We start from the raw sequence: 10,771 nt of genomic DNA on the forward strand, positions 1-10,771 counted from the left end.
CCCCACCCCACCATGGGCTTTGTAGTCCTTTAGGACAGGAATCTAATCCAAGGTGGGAAAGGCAGTCTTCGGGATTTTTCAAGTTTTGGGGCATGTGCAGAGTTACAGTTGGTCTCCTCCCCATGAGGCTGGCCCTTAAGGAAAGGATTAAAGGGGGTCTGGGTGGATTTCCCTCCCTCTCTCCCTCCCTCTCTTTGCCTCCAAACGCCATAGGAAATGCAGGGCGGGACTCAGCCTCTTAGTGGTCTCTCTCATGTTTCACTGTATGAAGTGATTTAAAGTTCTTCATGGTTGTTTTTTTTATATATTTATTTTGTTTTGTTTTATTTATTTATTCATTTGATTTATATAGCACCCGCCTGTTAGCGTTCCCTAGCCTGCAGAGTCACAGTGGAGCCACAGGATGGCGCCCTTTTCGTTAGGGTGAAGGGGTAGTGTTACCAACCTGCATAGTAACAGTGGAGCCACAGGGAGGCGCCCTTTTCATGGGGTTGAAGGGGTAGCGTTCCCTAGCCTGCAGAGTCACAGTGGAGCCACAGGAGGGCGCCCTTTTCGTGGGGGGTGAAGGGGTAGCGTCCCCTAGCCTGCAGAGTCACAGTGGAGCCACAGGAGGGCGCCCTTTTCGTGGGGGGTGAAGGGGTAGTGTCCCCTAGCCTGCAGAGTCACAGTTGAGCCACAGGAGGGTGCCCTTTTTGTGGAGCTAAAAGGGTAGCGTTCCCTAGCCTGTAGATTTGCAGTCGAACCACAGGAGGGCACCCTTTTTGTGGGTTAACCTCTCATGTGGATGTATCTGTCCTGGCCCCTCCGTCCCTGGTTATTGGGGTAGGCCACTTGGGGTGTTTTTCAGACTTCTAGGCACGCAGAGTTCCCATTTCAGAAAGGCCTTGGTGATGGACAGCCATAAAAGTGTCCCAGCAAGTCTGTGCTAAGGGGTATCTTCTTTGGGACCCCTCACACACAATGGTCCAGCTCCTGATGCTCCTCCGCCAACCAGAGGCTAATTCTTAGAGGGGCTTTTTCCATTTTTTTGTCTCTCCTTCTGCCGTGTACAAAAAGGCCCAGCCCTGTTGGACTGAGTAGCTAGCTACTTTCATTTCCCATTTATGTAATTAAAGCATTCATAATTCTTGCGATTCTTATCACCTTTATTAGGTCTTTTTCAATTAACAAAAAATTCAGTCTGCATGCAAATACCTGTTTGTTTGTTTATTTTATCTATCCAGAGATTTTAAGAAGCAGCATTTCAGCGTAGGTTGTAATCTCAATATGCTGGCTGGGGATTCTGGAAGGTCTAAACAGAGGCTCCGTTTCATAGGACAGATCAGTTTTCAAGTTGTTGCACATGCTGCATTAGGATTGTCCTGTGTTATGACTATCTAATATTGGGAAGAACATTTAATGGTTTAGAATTTGATGCATCAGGTCAATGAAAGGTTATTTTACGATGCAGAATACATAGAGTCAAGTTTTTGTATTTTAAAATAAAATGAGAAGGATGTTGTGCCAATGATGCATGGTATCAGAATGATAATACTATAAATCAGAAGGATAAAAAAATATTCAGAAAATAGTATGGAATTATTAATTTAGAGACATTGTCTGCATTAGGGAATCATATCACGAAAATAAAGCATGGAAGTTCCTGACATAGTTTTAGACATGTAATAAATAATTTCTTCATTTAAAATATTTTTTCTCCACTCTGTTCCTACAAAAAGAACCCAAGACAGCTTCCATCATTAAAGACCTAATGTTACAAGCTGAGAACCTTAATTATTGAAATATTAAAGAAGTTTGAGTATCAATATCTGAACAAAATGTTATTGAAAACTGTTACAAAAACAGATTTAGAAGCCAGAAAATTCAATCCAACCCGTTTCTTATCTTCTGTCATTCGTTGAGGAAAAGCCTGCCTGAAGAGACAGGTCTCCACCTGCTTGGACAAGGACAGCACGGAGAACACTTCTCCTTTCAGGGAAGAGATGCAGCTTACCAGGAGCAAGATGCTCACAAAGCATCATGTCAGGTTACCGGGTTTGTTTTTTCACAGCCAAAACCAAAGATTTTGTGTCCTTGTAAAGGGTAGAGTTAGTTCTTGTGGACTGAGGTCCATTTCAGGAGTCAAGAACCTGTGCTGCTTTTAAGATCACAAGTTCCCCCTTTAGGCATTTGAAGGGGGACTCCTGGATGACTTCCAAGGAGGGGGAGCCGTATTCTTCAGGCTTTCCCCACCGAAATTCCCATGGCTGGAGGTGAGGCGGGGAGGACCAGTTTTTCCATAAGAGGATCAAGAGTACCAAGCTGTTAAAGAAGACCCAGGCATAGTAAGCGAAAAATAGAAAGCAAAAAAGAAAAAAAGAAAAAAGAAAGAAAGAAAGAAAAAAGAAAAGAAAAAAAAGAAAAGGAAAGTGTGCTGCTTCTATACCACCCCATAGTGCTTCAAGCACTCTCGGGGTGATTTACAAGTTAATTATGCAGGCTACACATTGCCCCCCCAGCAAGCTGGGTACTCATTTTACCGACCTCAGAAGGATAGAAGGCTGAGCCAACCTTGAGCCGGCTACGTGGGAGAGAACCCCAGGTCGTGAGCAGTTTTGGCTGCAGTACAGCAGTTTAACCAGTGCGCCACAAGGCTCTCATAAGGATGGAGGTTCCATATGGAGCTGTAGTTTTCTCCATTTTCCTTCAACCAAAGTTAGAAAAAAATAATATTTGAACGACTGTGACAAACTAGCGCTAATTTGGCAGCAACGGGTTGTGATGCAGGGCAACGGCAACAGAGTAAGGTCACGTTCATTTACCGAGAGGATGTCGCACAAAGTTGACAGCCAGCGGCAGAGGTGGGAAAAAATATCTTGAAACTCAGGTTTCCAAGATACTATTATTTATTCATTTCATCTAAAATACTTTTAGCCCGCCTTTCTCCTTAAAGAGGCCACTTACATTGTTGAAAGACAATAGTTAAAAGCAGAAAGAAGGACTATCCAACAGTGGTTTACATCATTACAAGGCCATATTTAAAGTTAGGACCAATGAATACAGAGAGGCACCTTACATCAACAAAATATTATATTAAAGGTAAAAGCAATATGTGAATATTAGAAATGAACAAAGTAAAATCACTCTGAATAAAGCAAAACACAAGTAGTAGTAAACATCCAGTCATAGGTATAATGCATGAAAATCCACCTAAAAACCACACTTAGGTAGGCAGACACTCCGGGAAGAGTTGCCTGAAGAGAAAGGGCTTTATAGGTCAAAGCCAGCTGTTTAAATTGAGCCCAGAAACCGATCGGCAGCCTGCGGAGCTGCCATAACACGAGGGCGAGGCGATCCCTATCAGGAACCACAGTCCGCAATCCGGCCACCACGTTTTAGTCCTGCGGAAGTATCTTGACACTTTCTATCGACGCGACCAGTTGGAGCCTGTTACCCAATCTGGATTGATTCTTAAGCTACAATAAAGGGTACTTCTTGAGCCCACAATCACTCCTTATGATAAACTACCCCTATGGGCTTAACTCCCACCCCCACTCCACCTGCACAGAAGGCTAGACTGCTGGTCTCCTTCAGAAGCAACGCCGACGCAAGGCCAGAGGCGTGGGATGTACGATGAGCAATTGCCTCCATGTGAAGATCCCTGAGCGGTTGCAGAGCGGATCCCGTCTGTTTATGGATCTCCATAGGAAGATAGCCAAAATAACCCCTGAAGGGATTTCCTTTTCCCCGTCATCCTATAAAGAAAAATACAGAATCAAATGTCCTGTACAGAATCCCCATCCTAAAAAGACAGCTATAGATTGCTTACACGTTCCTCTATATAGGAAGAGACACGAAAGCATCCTTGAAGGAAAGCCCACGAAGGGATTTCCTTCGTCCTGTCATCGTACAAAGAAGAAACTAATCCCGGCACATTAACGTTAAGAAGCACATTAACATCAAAAGCATTAGTTTACATTTTGTTTCTTTCTCTTCTGGCAGGTATTAAGAAAAAGAAACCACCACAGCACACGTTCCTTTATCGATACTAATAGAGAAAACGGAAGCTCCTATTCCACACGTTTATAGAAGACGTTTCGGCCGCTCTATGAAGGCGCAAGCACCTCCTCTCGACGTCTCCGATGCTCCCATTAAGGCAAAGTAAAATATTTAGTCTCACCGGATCGCTTCCTACAAATCCGCTTCATCTAGAGAACCTGACAAATAGCCCTGCAACTTAGACCACGGTGTAGATTTTATTCATTTAAAGTTTTTCAACCCTGTTTTCCTGCTAAAAACAGGACCCAAGGGGACTCACAGCATTAAAAGACAATATTTAAAAGTTAAAATCAGTCATTAATTCCAAAAATTGTATAACATCGTTATTCCTATCATGATTATTGTTAACAAAAATACCCAGTTTGCTGTAGTAGAGAGAGCATGTTAATAAATCAGCAAGCCTGGGTTCAAATACCCACCAAGACGAGTAACACTGAATTAAACAAGAGCATTGAATTAAACATTCTGCTGTTGGATGAAAATTGGTATCATTCACTTTGAAACCTAGGCGTTATGTTTCTTGCATAGAATTTTTCCATCCAGAACACACAGGCAGGGGTGGCTGCCAGTTTTTGTTTATTAAGTACATGCCTAGAAGAGACAAACCCACTGCTTTATTTTCCTGTTTGGGAATGTCTTCTTTTTTTTGTTTTGTTTTGTTTTTGTCACACCCCCTGAAAGAGGTTTTGGGGGGAAAGAACATTCCTTAGGCAACATTCGATTCCCTGAAATAAAGCCAATGTTGCATAAGTCGTTGTTTTGTCTGGTGGTTTTTTTTAAACGCACACTTAGAATGGCCAAATTAGAAATTCCAAGTTCCCGATTTATTTAGTAGATTTGGACACCCCAGTTGAAGAAAACTAAGATTGACCAGTGCCTGATGTTTCATCCGAGAAGCCAAAATAGGAGGACAGTCTTTTTAGGCAGCACTATTTTTATTCAGAAATACATATTCATTTTGTTGCAGGTTCATTTCATTTTGCGGTTGAGTCATTCTAGCAGCCTGTCATCATGCAAGAGGAAATATTTTGAACGAAGCTGCAGCTTAATAGTCTGCAACACAGAGGAAACCATGAAGTCCTTGAAATTACTGAGCCAAAACCTTTGGACAGCACAAGATCCATTAAGAAGAGGTTGTTTGGCTATTTGATGGGGTCGGGCTTGCAGACAGCAGATGAGACCCTCCTGGGGGGGGGGATTTCAGTACAGGTCCCCGACTATAGGTTTTATCAGAGAGAGCCTAGATTTCCAAACAACCGCAGGCAACTAAAAAGGAAGGTAAAAAACGACTTGACTTTGTGTAGAAAAGGCTGCCAAGGTGGATCAAACCTTTTCTAGGGGCTCGTCAGATGGAAACACCCCCCCCGCCCCGCTGAACACCCAATTTATCACACACACACCCCAACAAACTTTGAACGTTGATCTGAAGACGGGGGAAAAAGGCTTCTTGGTCAGGCTTGGCTACCTGAAATCCGAAACGAACTTGGGGAGCAAGCGAAGAAGAAGCAGCAAGAGCAGCAGCCGCCGCCGCCGCCGGTCTCCTCAGGTTGACGATACAGCGGCCAGCCAGCAACCCCCCCCCCCGTTTCGTTTAAATACGAAACGCGCGAGGTGAGGGGCTACACGTGACGAAACGGTATCCTTGATTGGCTCTACGTCACGAGACGGCCCAGTTAATTGGGGGGCGTATCGGGCAGTGGATTGAATTCAACCAGTGGGCTTTAAAAAAACCCGGGAGGAGGCGGTGCTGCGGAAAGTGAGGGAAATGCCGCTTGAGGGGTGTTTCGACTTCAGGTTCCCATGCGAAAGCAAGTCGGGGTCGTTCTCGTGCGGGGGCTGGGGGGGGTTTGAGTTCTATGCGGGGAAGCGTTCGAGGTACTAATGAAGGGACTGTGCCGTGCCAGAGGTGGTTTTTGTTTCTTTCGTTGGTTAAGCAAAAGAGACAAGAGGTTAAGAGTGTCTAGGGTTCCGTTGGGGAGGTGCACCTCTTTGTACGAATCAAGTGAAGGGGGAGCGTTTGAGTGTTTTACCTTTCCTGGGAAAGGTTTTTGAAAATTTGAAAGGTTTTGAGAGGAAAAGGGAACGAGTTGCTCTAAGGGGTCCGTGTTGCATCGTTAAAGGGCATTGCGGAGGTGCGGTATTTAAATGACTGAAAACTGAAATCTTGTAGGCGGCAGTGATTTGAGTAAATTGCATGTGGGTTTTTGTTCGTTAGGGTTTACTTATTTGTGCAGTCGTAATTGTGCGTTTGAATTCTTATTTGAAAAGAAATGTTTAAAAAAAATTCAAGAAGTTGTCACTGGATTATGGGACGGTGATTTGGAAGCGAGGTATTTAAAGCTCTGCAAGGTGAATTGTTTGAGGTCACAGCGATCGGTATAAATAGCATGTGGGTTTCTGTTCTTTAGGGTTTACAGTTCTGGTTCCTTTTGTATTAATTAGCGCCATCCCAAGTGCGGTACGGAGCGTGTATGTGAAGAGCAATGTTTAAAAAATCGGCGTAAGGGGTGTGCAATGCATTGTGGGAGCGTGGTGAGAAATGAGCGTTTAAAGTAGGGTTCGGGTTAAAGTAGCGCAAGGTGTATTTTTGGAGTTGAGAGAGATGTGAATAAATTCGGTGCGGCTTTGTTCGTGTCGTTTAATCGTTTCAAATGTGGTTTTGGAGAGCACATTTGTGGAACGCATGGAGGAGGGTTTGTAGAAACGATTGAAAGCTTTATGTAAAGAGAAGAATGGTAGGGGAGAGTCGGGATGGGAAAAAGAGTGTAAAAGGGCTAAAAGTGAAAGCGTAAGAAAAAGCAAGGAAGTTGCATTTTGTTGAACTGAACGTGAGCTGCAAGAGTTGAGGTTTGAAGGGTTTAAATGCGTGATCTGCGTAAAAGGGTCCCATAATGCATCGTGGAGGGTTTCTAGCACTGTTTTTCAAGATTGGTGTAAAAATAAGAATTGGAGGGGAGAGTTGGGCTGGTAAATTGAGTGGAATATGAAAAAGAAGTGTGAACAGATACAAATAGAAGGCGAGATGGAATTTTTTGAGCTCACTGTGACCTAGAAGGCAGCAGGATTGAGGGTTTTAAATATCAATCGGGTTGTAGTAATGTTATAAGGAGAGAGCTGTAGGTTAGGTGCTGTAGAGGTGGATGGCAGCTAACTGAGTGGGGGGAGGGGCAGAGTAGAAGGGGGAAGGGCAGAGTAGGGGCGCAGAGGAGAGGGTGGGGTGGAGCCGAGGGGGGCAGAGTAGGGAGGGGCCAGAGTAGGGGGGGTGGAGCAGAGGGGGGCAGAGTAGGGAGGGACCAGAGTGGGGGGGGTGGAGCCGAGGGGGACAGAGTAGGGAGGGGACAGAGTAGGGGGGGTGGAGCGGAGGGCGGAGCCGAGGGCAGGGCGGAGGAGAAGGTGGGGCGGGGCGGAGCCGCGGGAGGGGCAGATTTTTTGGCGGTGCGGGCTCGCGCGCGCGCGCGCGCGCGAGCCCGCACCGCCAAAAAATCTGCCCCTCCCGCGGCTCCGCCCCGCCCCACCTTCTCCTCCGCCCTGCCCTTGGCGAAGCAAGGGCGAACCCACACCTCGCAAAAAATCTGCCCCTCCCTCGGCTCCACCCTGCCCTCTGCGAAGCAGGTGCAAGTCTGCGCCTCCCAAAAATCTGCCCCTCCCCCTGCTCCGCTCCGCCCTCTCCTCCACTCCGCCCTCTCCCCTGCACCACCCTCTCCTCTGCCCCACCCTCTGCTCCACCCCTCCCCCTGCTCTTACTGTGCCGTAACCCTAAAGTTGAACACGACTGGACAAAAATTGTCAACGGGAACCTTTACCTTTAAAGGTTAAAGGTTAAAGGTTAAAGGTTAAAGTTAAAGGTTCCTGTTTACAATTTTTGTCCAGTCGTGTTCAACTTTAGAGGTGGTGCTTATCCCTGTTTTCAAGCCACGGAGCCAGTGTTTTCTCCAAAGACAATCTTCCGTGGTCACATGGCCAGTGCGACTTAGACACGGAACGCTGTTACCTTCCTACCGAGGTGGTCCCTACGTATTTACTTGCATTTGTATGCTTTCGAACTGCTAGGTTGGCAGGAGCTGGGACAATCGATGGGAGCTCACTCCGTCGTATGGATGTGACCTTACAGCTGCAGATCTATAGACCTTACAGCACAGAGGCTTCTGTGGTTTAGCCCACAGCGCCACCAAGAGGGTTGTGTAGGCATCCTTCAGTCTCGAAAGACTATGGTAGTGTGCTCTGTATGGAGGACTTGGAACAGCGTCTAGTGTGGCTGAGGAGGCCAATTCGAGAGTTGCAATCTCTTCCACACTGAAGACAAATCCAATCTGTCCCATGTCCAGCTCCCTGGTTTTGCTTCCTTTGTGACTTCCTCTTTGCCTCAGCCTGCTGGACAAGGGTCTCTTCAAATTGGGAGAGGCCGTGATGTACTGCCTGCCTCCAGGCTGAACGCAAGCGGGTTAGGGTTAGGGAAATTAGGGTTAGGGGAATTAGGGGAATTAGGGGAATTAGGGGAATTAGGGGAATTAGGGGAATTAGGGGAATTAGGGTTCGGTTTCGGTTTCGGTATTGGGATTAGGGTTCGGTTGTGGTTTTTGTTGTGGTTTCGGTTGTGGTTTCGGTTTTGGTTGTGGTTTCGGTTGTGCTTTCGGTTGTGGTTTTGGTATTAGAGGTCGGTTGTGGTTTCGGTTTTGGTTTCAGGATTAGGTTTCGGTTTCGGTATTAGGTTTCGGTTTCGGGATTAGGTTTCGGTTTCGGGATTAGGTTTCGGGATTAGGTTTCGGTTTTGGGTTAGGGTTAGGGTTAGGTTTCGGGTTAGGTTTCGGGTTAGGGTTAGGGTTCGGGTTAGGGTTAGGTTTCGGGTTAGGGTTAGGGTTAGGTTTCGGGTTAGGTTTCGGGTTAGGTTTCGGGTTAGGTTTCGGGTTAGGTTTCGGTTAGGGTTAGGGTTAGGTTTCGGGTTAGGTTTCGGGTTAGGTTTAGGGTTAGGGTTAGGTTTCAGGTTAGGGTTAGGTTTCGGGTTAGGGTTAGGGTTAGGTTTCGGGTTAGGGTTAGGTTTCGGGTTAGGTTTCGGGTTAGGGTTAGGTTTCGGGTTAGGGTTAGGTTTCGGGTTAGGGTTAGGTTTCGGGTTAGGTTTAGGGTTAGGGTTAGGTTTCGGGTTAGGGTTAGGGTTAGGTTTCGGGTTCGGGTTAGGGTTAGGGTTAGGGTTAGGGTTAGGTTTCGGGTTAGGGTTAGGGTTAGGGTTCGGGTTCGGGTTAGGGTTAGGGTTAGGGTTAGGGTTAGGGTTAGGGTTAGGTTTCGGGTTCGGGTTCGGGTTAGGGTTAGGGTTAGGGTTAGGGTTAGGTTTCGGGTTAGGGTTAGGTTTCGGGTTAGGTTAGGGTTAGGGTTAGGTTAGGTTTCGGGTTAGGGTTAGGGTTAGGGTTAGGTTTCGGGTTAGGGTTAGGTTTCGGGTTAGGTTTCGGGTTAGGGTTAGGTTTCGGGTTAGGGTTAGGTTTCGGGTTAGGGTTAGGTTTCGGGTTAGGTTTAGGGTTAGGGTTAGGGGTTAGGGTTAGGGTTAGGGTTAGGTTTCGGGTTCGGGTTCGGGTTAGGGTTAGGGTTAGGGTTAGGTTTCGGGTTAGGGTTAGGGTTAGGGTTCGGGTTCGGGTTAGGGTTAGGGTTAGGGTTAGGGTTAGGGTTAGGTTTCGGGTTCGGGTTAGGGTTAGGGTTAGGGTTAGGGTTAGGGTTCGGGTTAGGTTTCGGGTTAGGTTAGGGTTAGGGTTAGGTTAGGTTTCGGGTTAGGGTTAGGGTTAGGGTTAGGTTTCGGGTTAGGGTTAGGTTTCGGGTTAGGTTTCGGGTTAGGGTTAGGGTTAGGTTTCGGGTTAGGTTTCGGGTTAGGTTTCGGGTTAGGGTTAGGGTTAGGTTTCGGGTTAGGTTTCGGGTTAGGTTTCGGGTTAGGTTTCGGGTTAGGTTTCGGGTTAGGTTTCGGGTTAGGGTTAGGGTTAGGTTTCGGGTTAGGTTTCGGGTTAGGGTTAGGGTTAGGGTTAGGTTTCGGGTTAGGGTTAGGGTTAGGGTTAGGGTTAGGGTTAGGGTTAGGGTTAGGTTTCGGGTTAGGGTTAGGGTTAGGGTTAGGGTTAGGGTTAGGGTTAGGTTTCGGGTTAGGGTTAGGGTTAGGTTTCGGGTTAGGGTTAGGGTTAGGTTTCGGGTTAGGGTTAGGTTTCGGGTTAGGGTTAGGGTTAGGGTTAGGGTTAGGTTAGGGTTAGGTTTCGGGTTAGGTTTCGGGTTAGGGTTAGGTTTCGGGTTAGGGTTAGGGTTAGGGTTAGGTTTCGGGTTAGGTTTCGGGTTAGGGTTAGGGTTAGGGTTAGGGTTAGGGTTAGGGTTAGGGTTAGGGTTAGGGTTAGGGTTAGGGTTAGGTTTCGGGTTAGGGTTAGGGTTAGGGTTAGGGTTAGGGTTAGGGTTAGGGTTAGGGTTAGGGTTAGGGTTAGGGTTAGGGTTAGGGTTAGGGTTAGGGTTAGGGTTAGGGTTAGGGTTAGGGTTAGGGTTAGGGTTAGGGTTAGGGTTAGGGTTAGGGTTAGGGTTAGGGTTAGGGTTAGGGTTAGGGTTAGGGTTAGGGTTAGGGTTAGGGTTAGGGTTAGGGTTAGGGTTAGGGTTAGGGTTAGGGTTAGGGTTAGGGTTAGGGTTAGGGTTAGGGTTAGGGTTAGGGTTAGGGTTAGGGTTAGGGTTAGGGTTAGGGTTAGGGTTAGGGTTAGGGTTAGGGTTAGGGTTAGGGTTAGGGTTA

The 10,771-nt window shown here is 46.8% G+C and overlaps 1 long non-coding RNA gene across 1 annotated transcript; it reads right to left on the minus strand.

The window, feature by feature from the left end:
• Positions 1 to 1,131: 1,131 nt before the first annotated feature.
• LOC144584954 (uncharacterized) lies at positions 1,132 to 5,468 on the minus strand. Its single transcript, XR_013539455.1, has 2 exons — positions 3,540 to 5,468; positions 1,132 to 2,683 (listed from the first exon to the last, which is right to left on the minus strand). It is a non-coding gene; the product is annotated as an uncharacterized LOC144584954 (long non-coding RNA).
• Positions 5,469 to 10,771: the final 5,303 nt, after the last annotated feature.

This window comes from Pogona vitticeps, chromosome 15 (genome assembly GCF_051106095.1).
Source record: "Pogona vitticeps strain Pit_001003342236 chromosome 15, PviZW2.1, whole genome shotgun sequence".
Classification (NCBI taxonomy): Eukaryota; Metazoa; Chordata; class Lepidosauria; order Squamata; family Agamidae; genus Pogona; species Pogona vitticeps.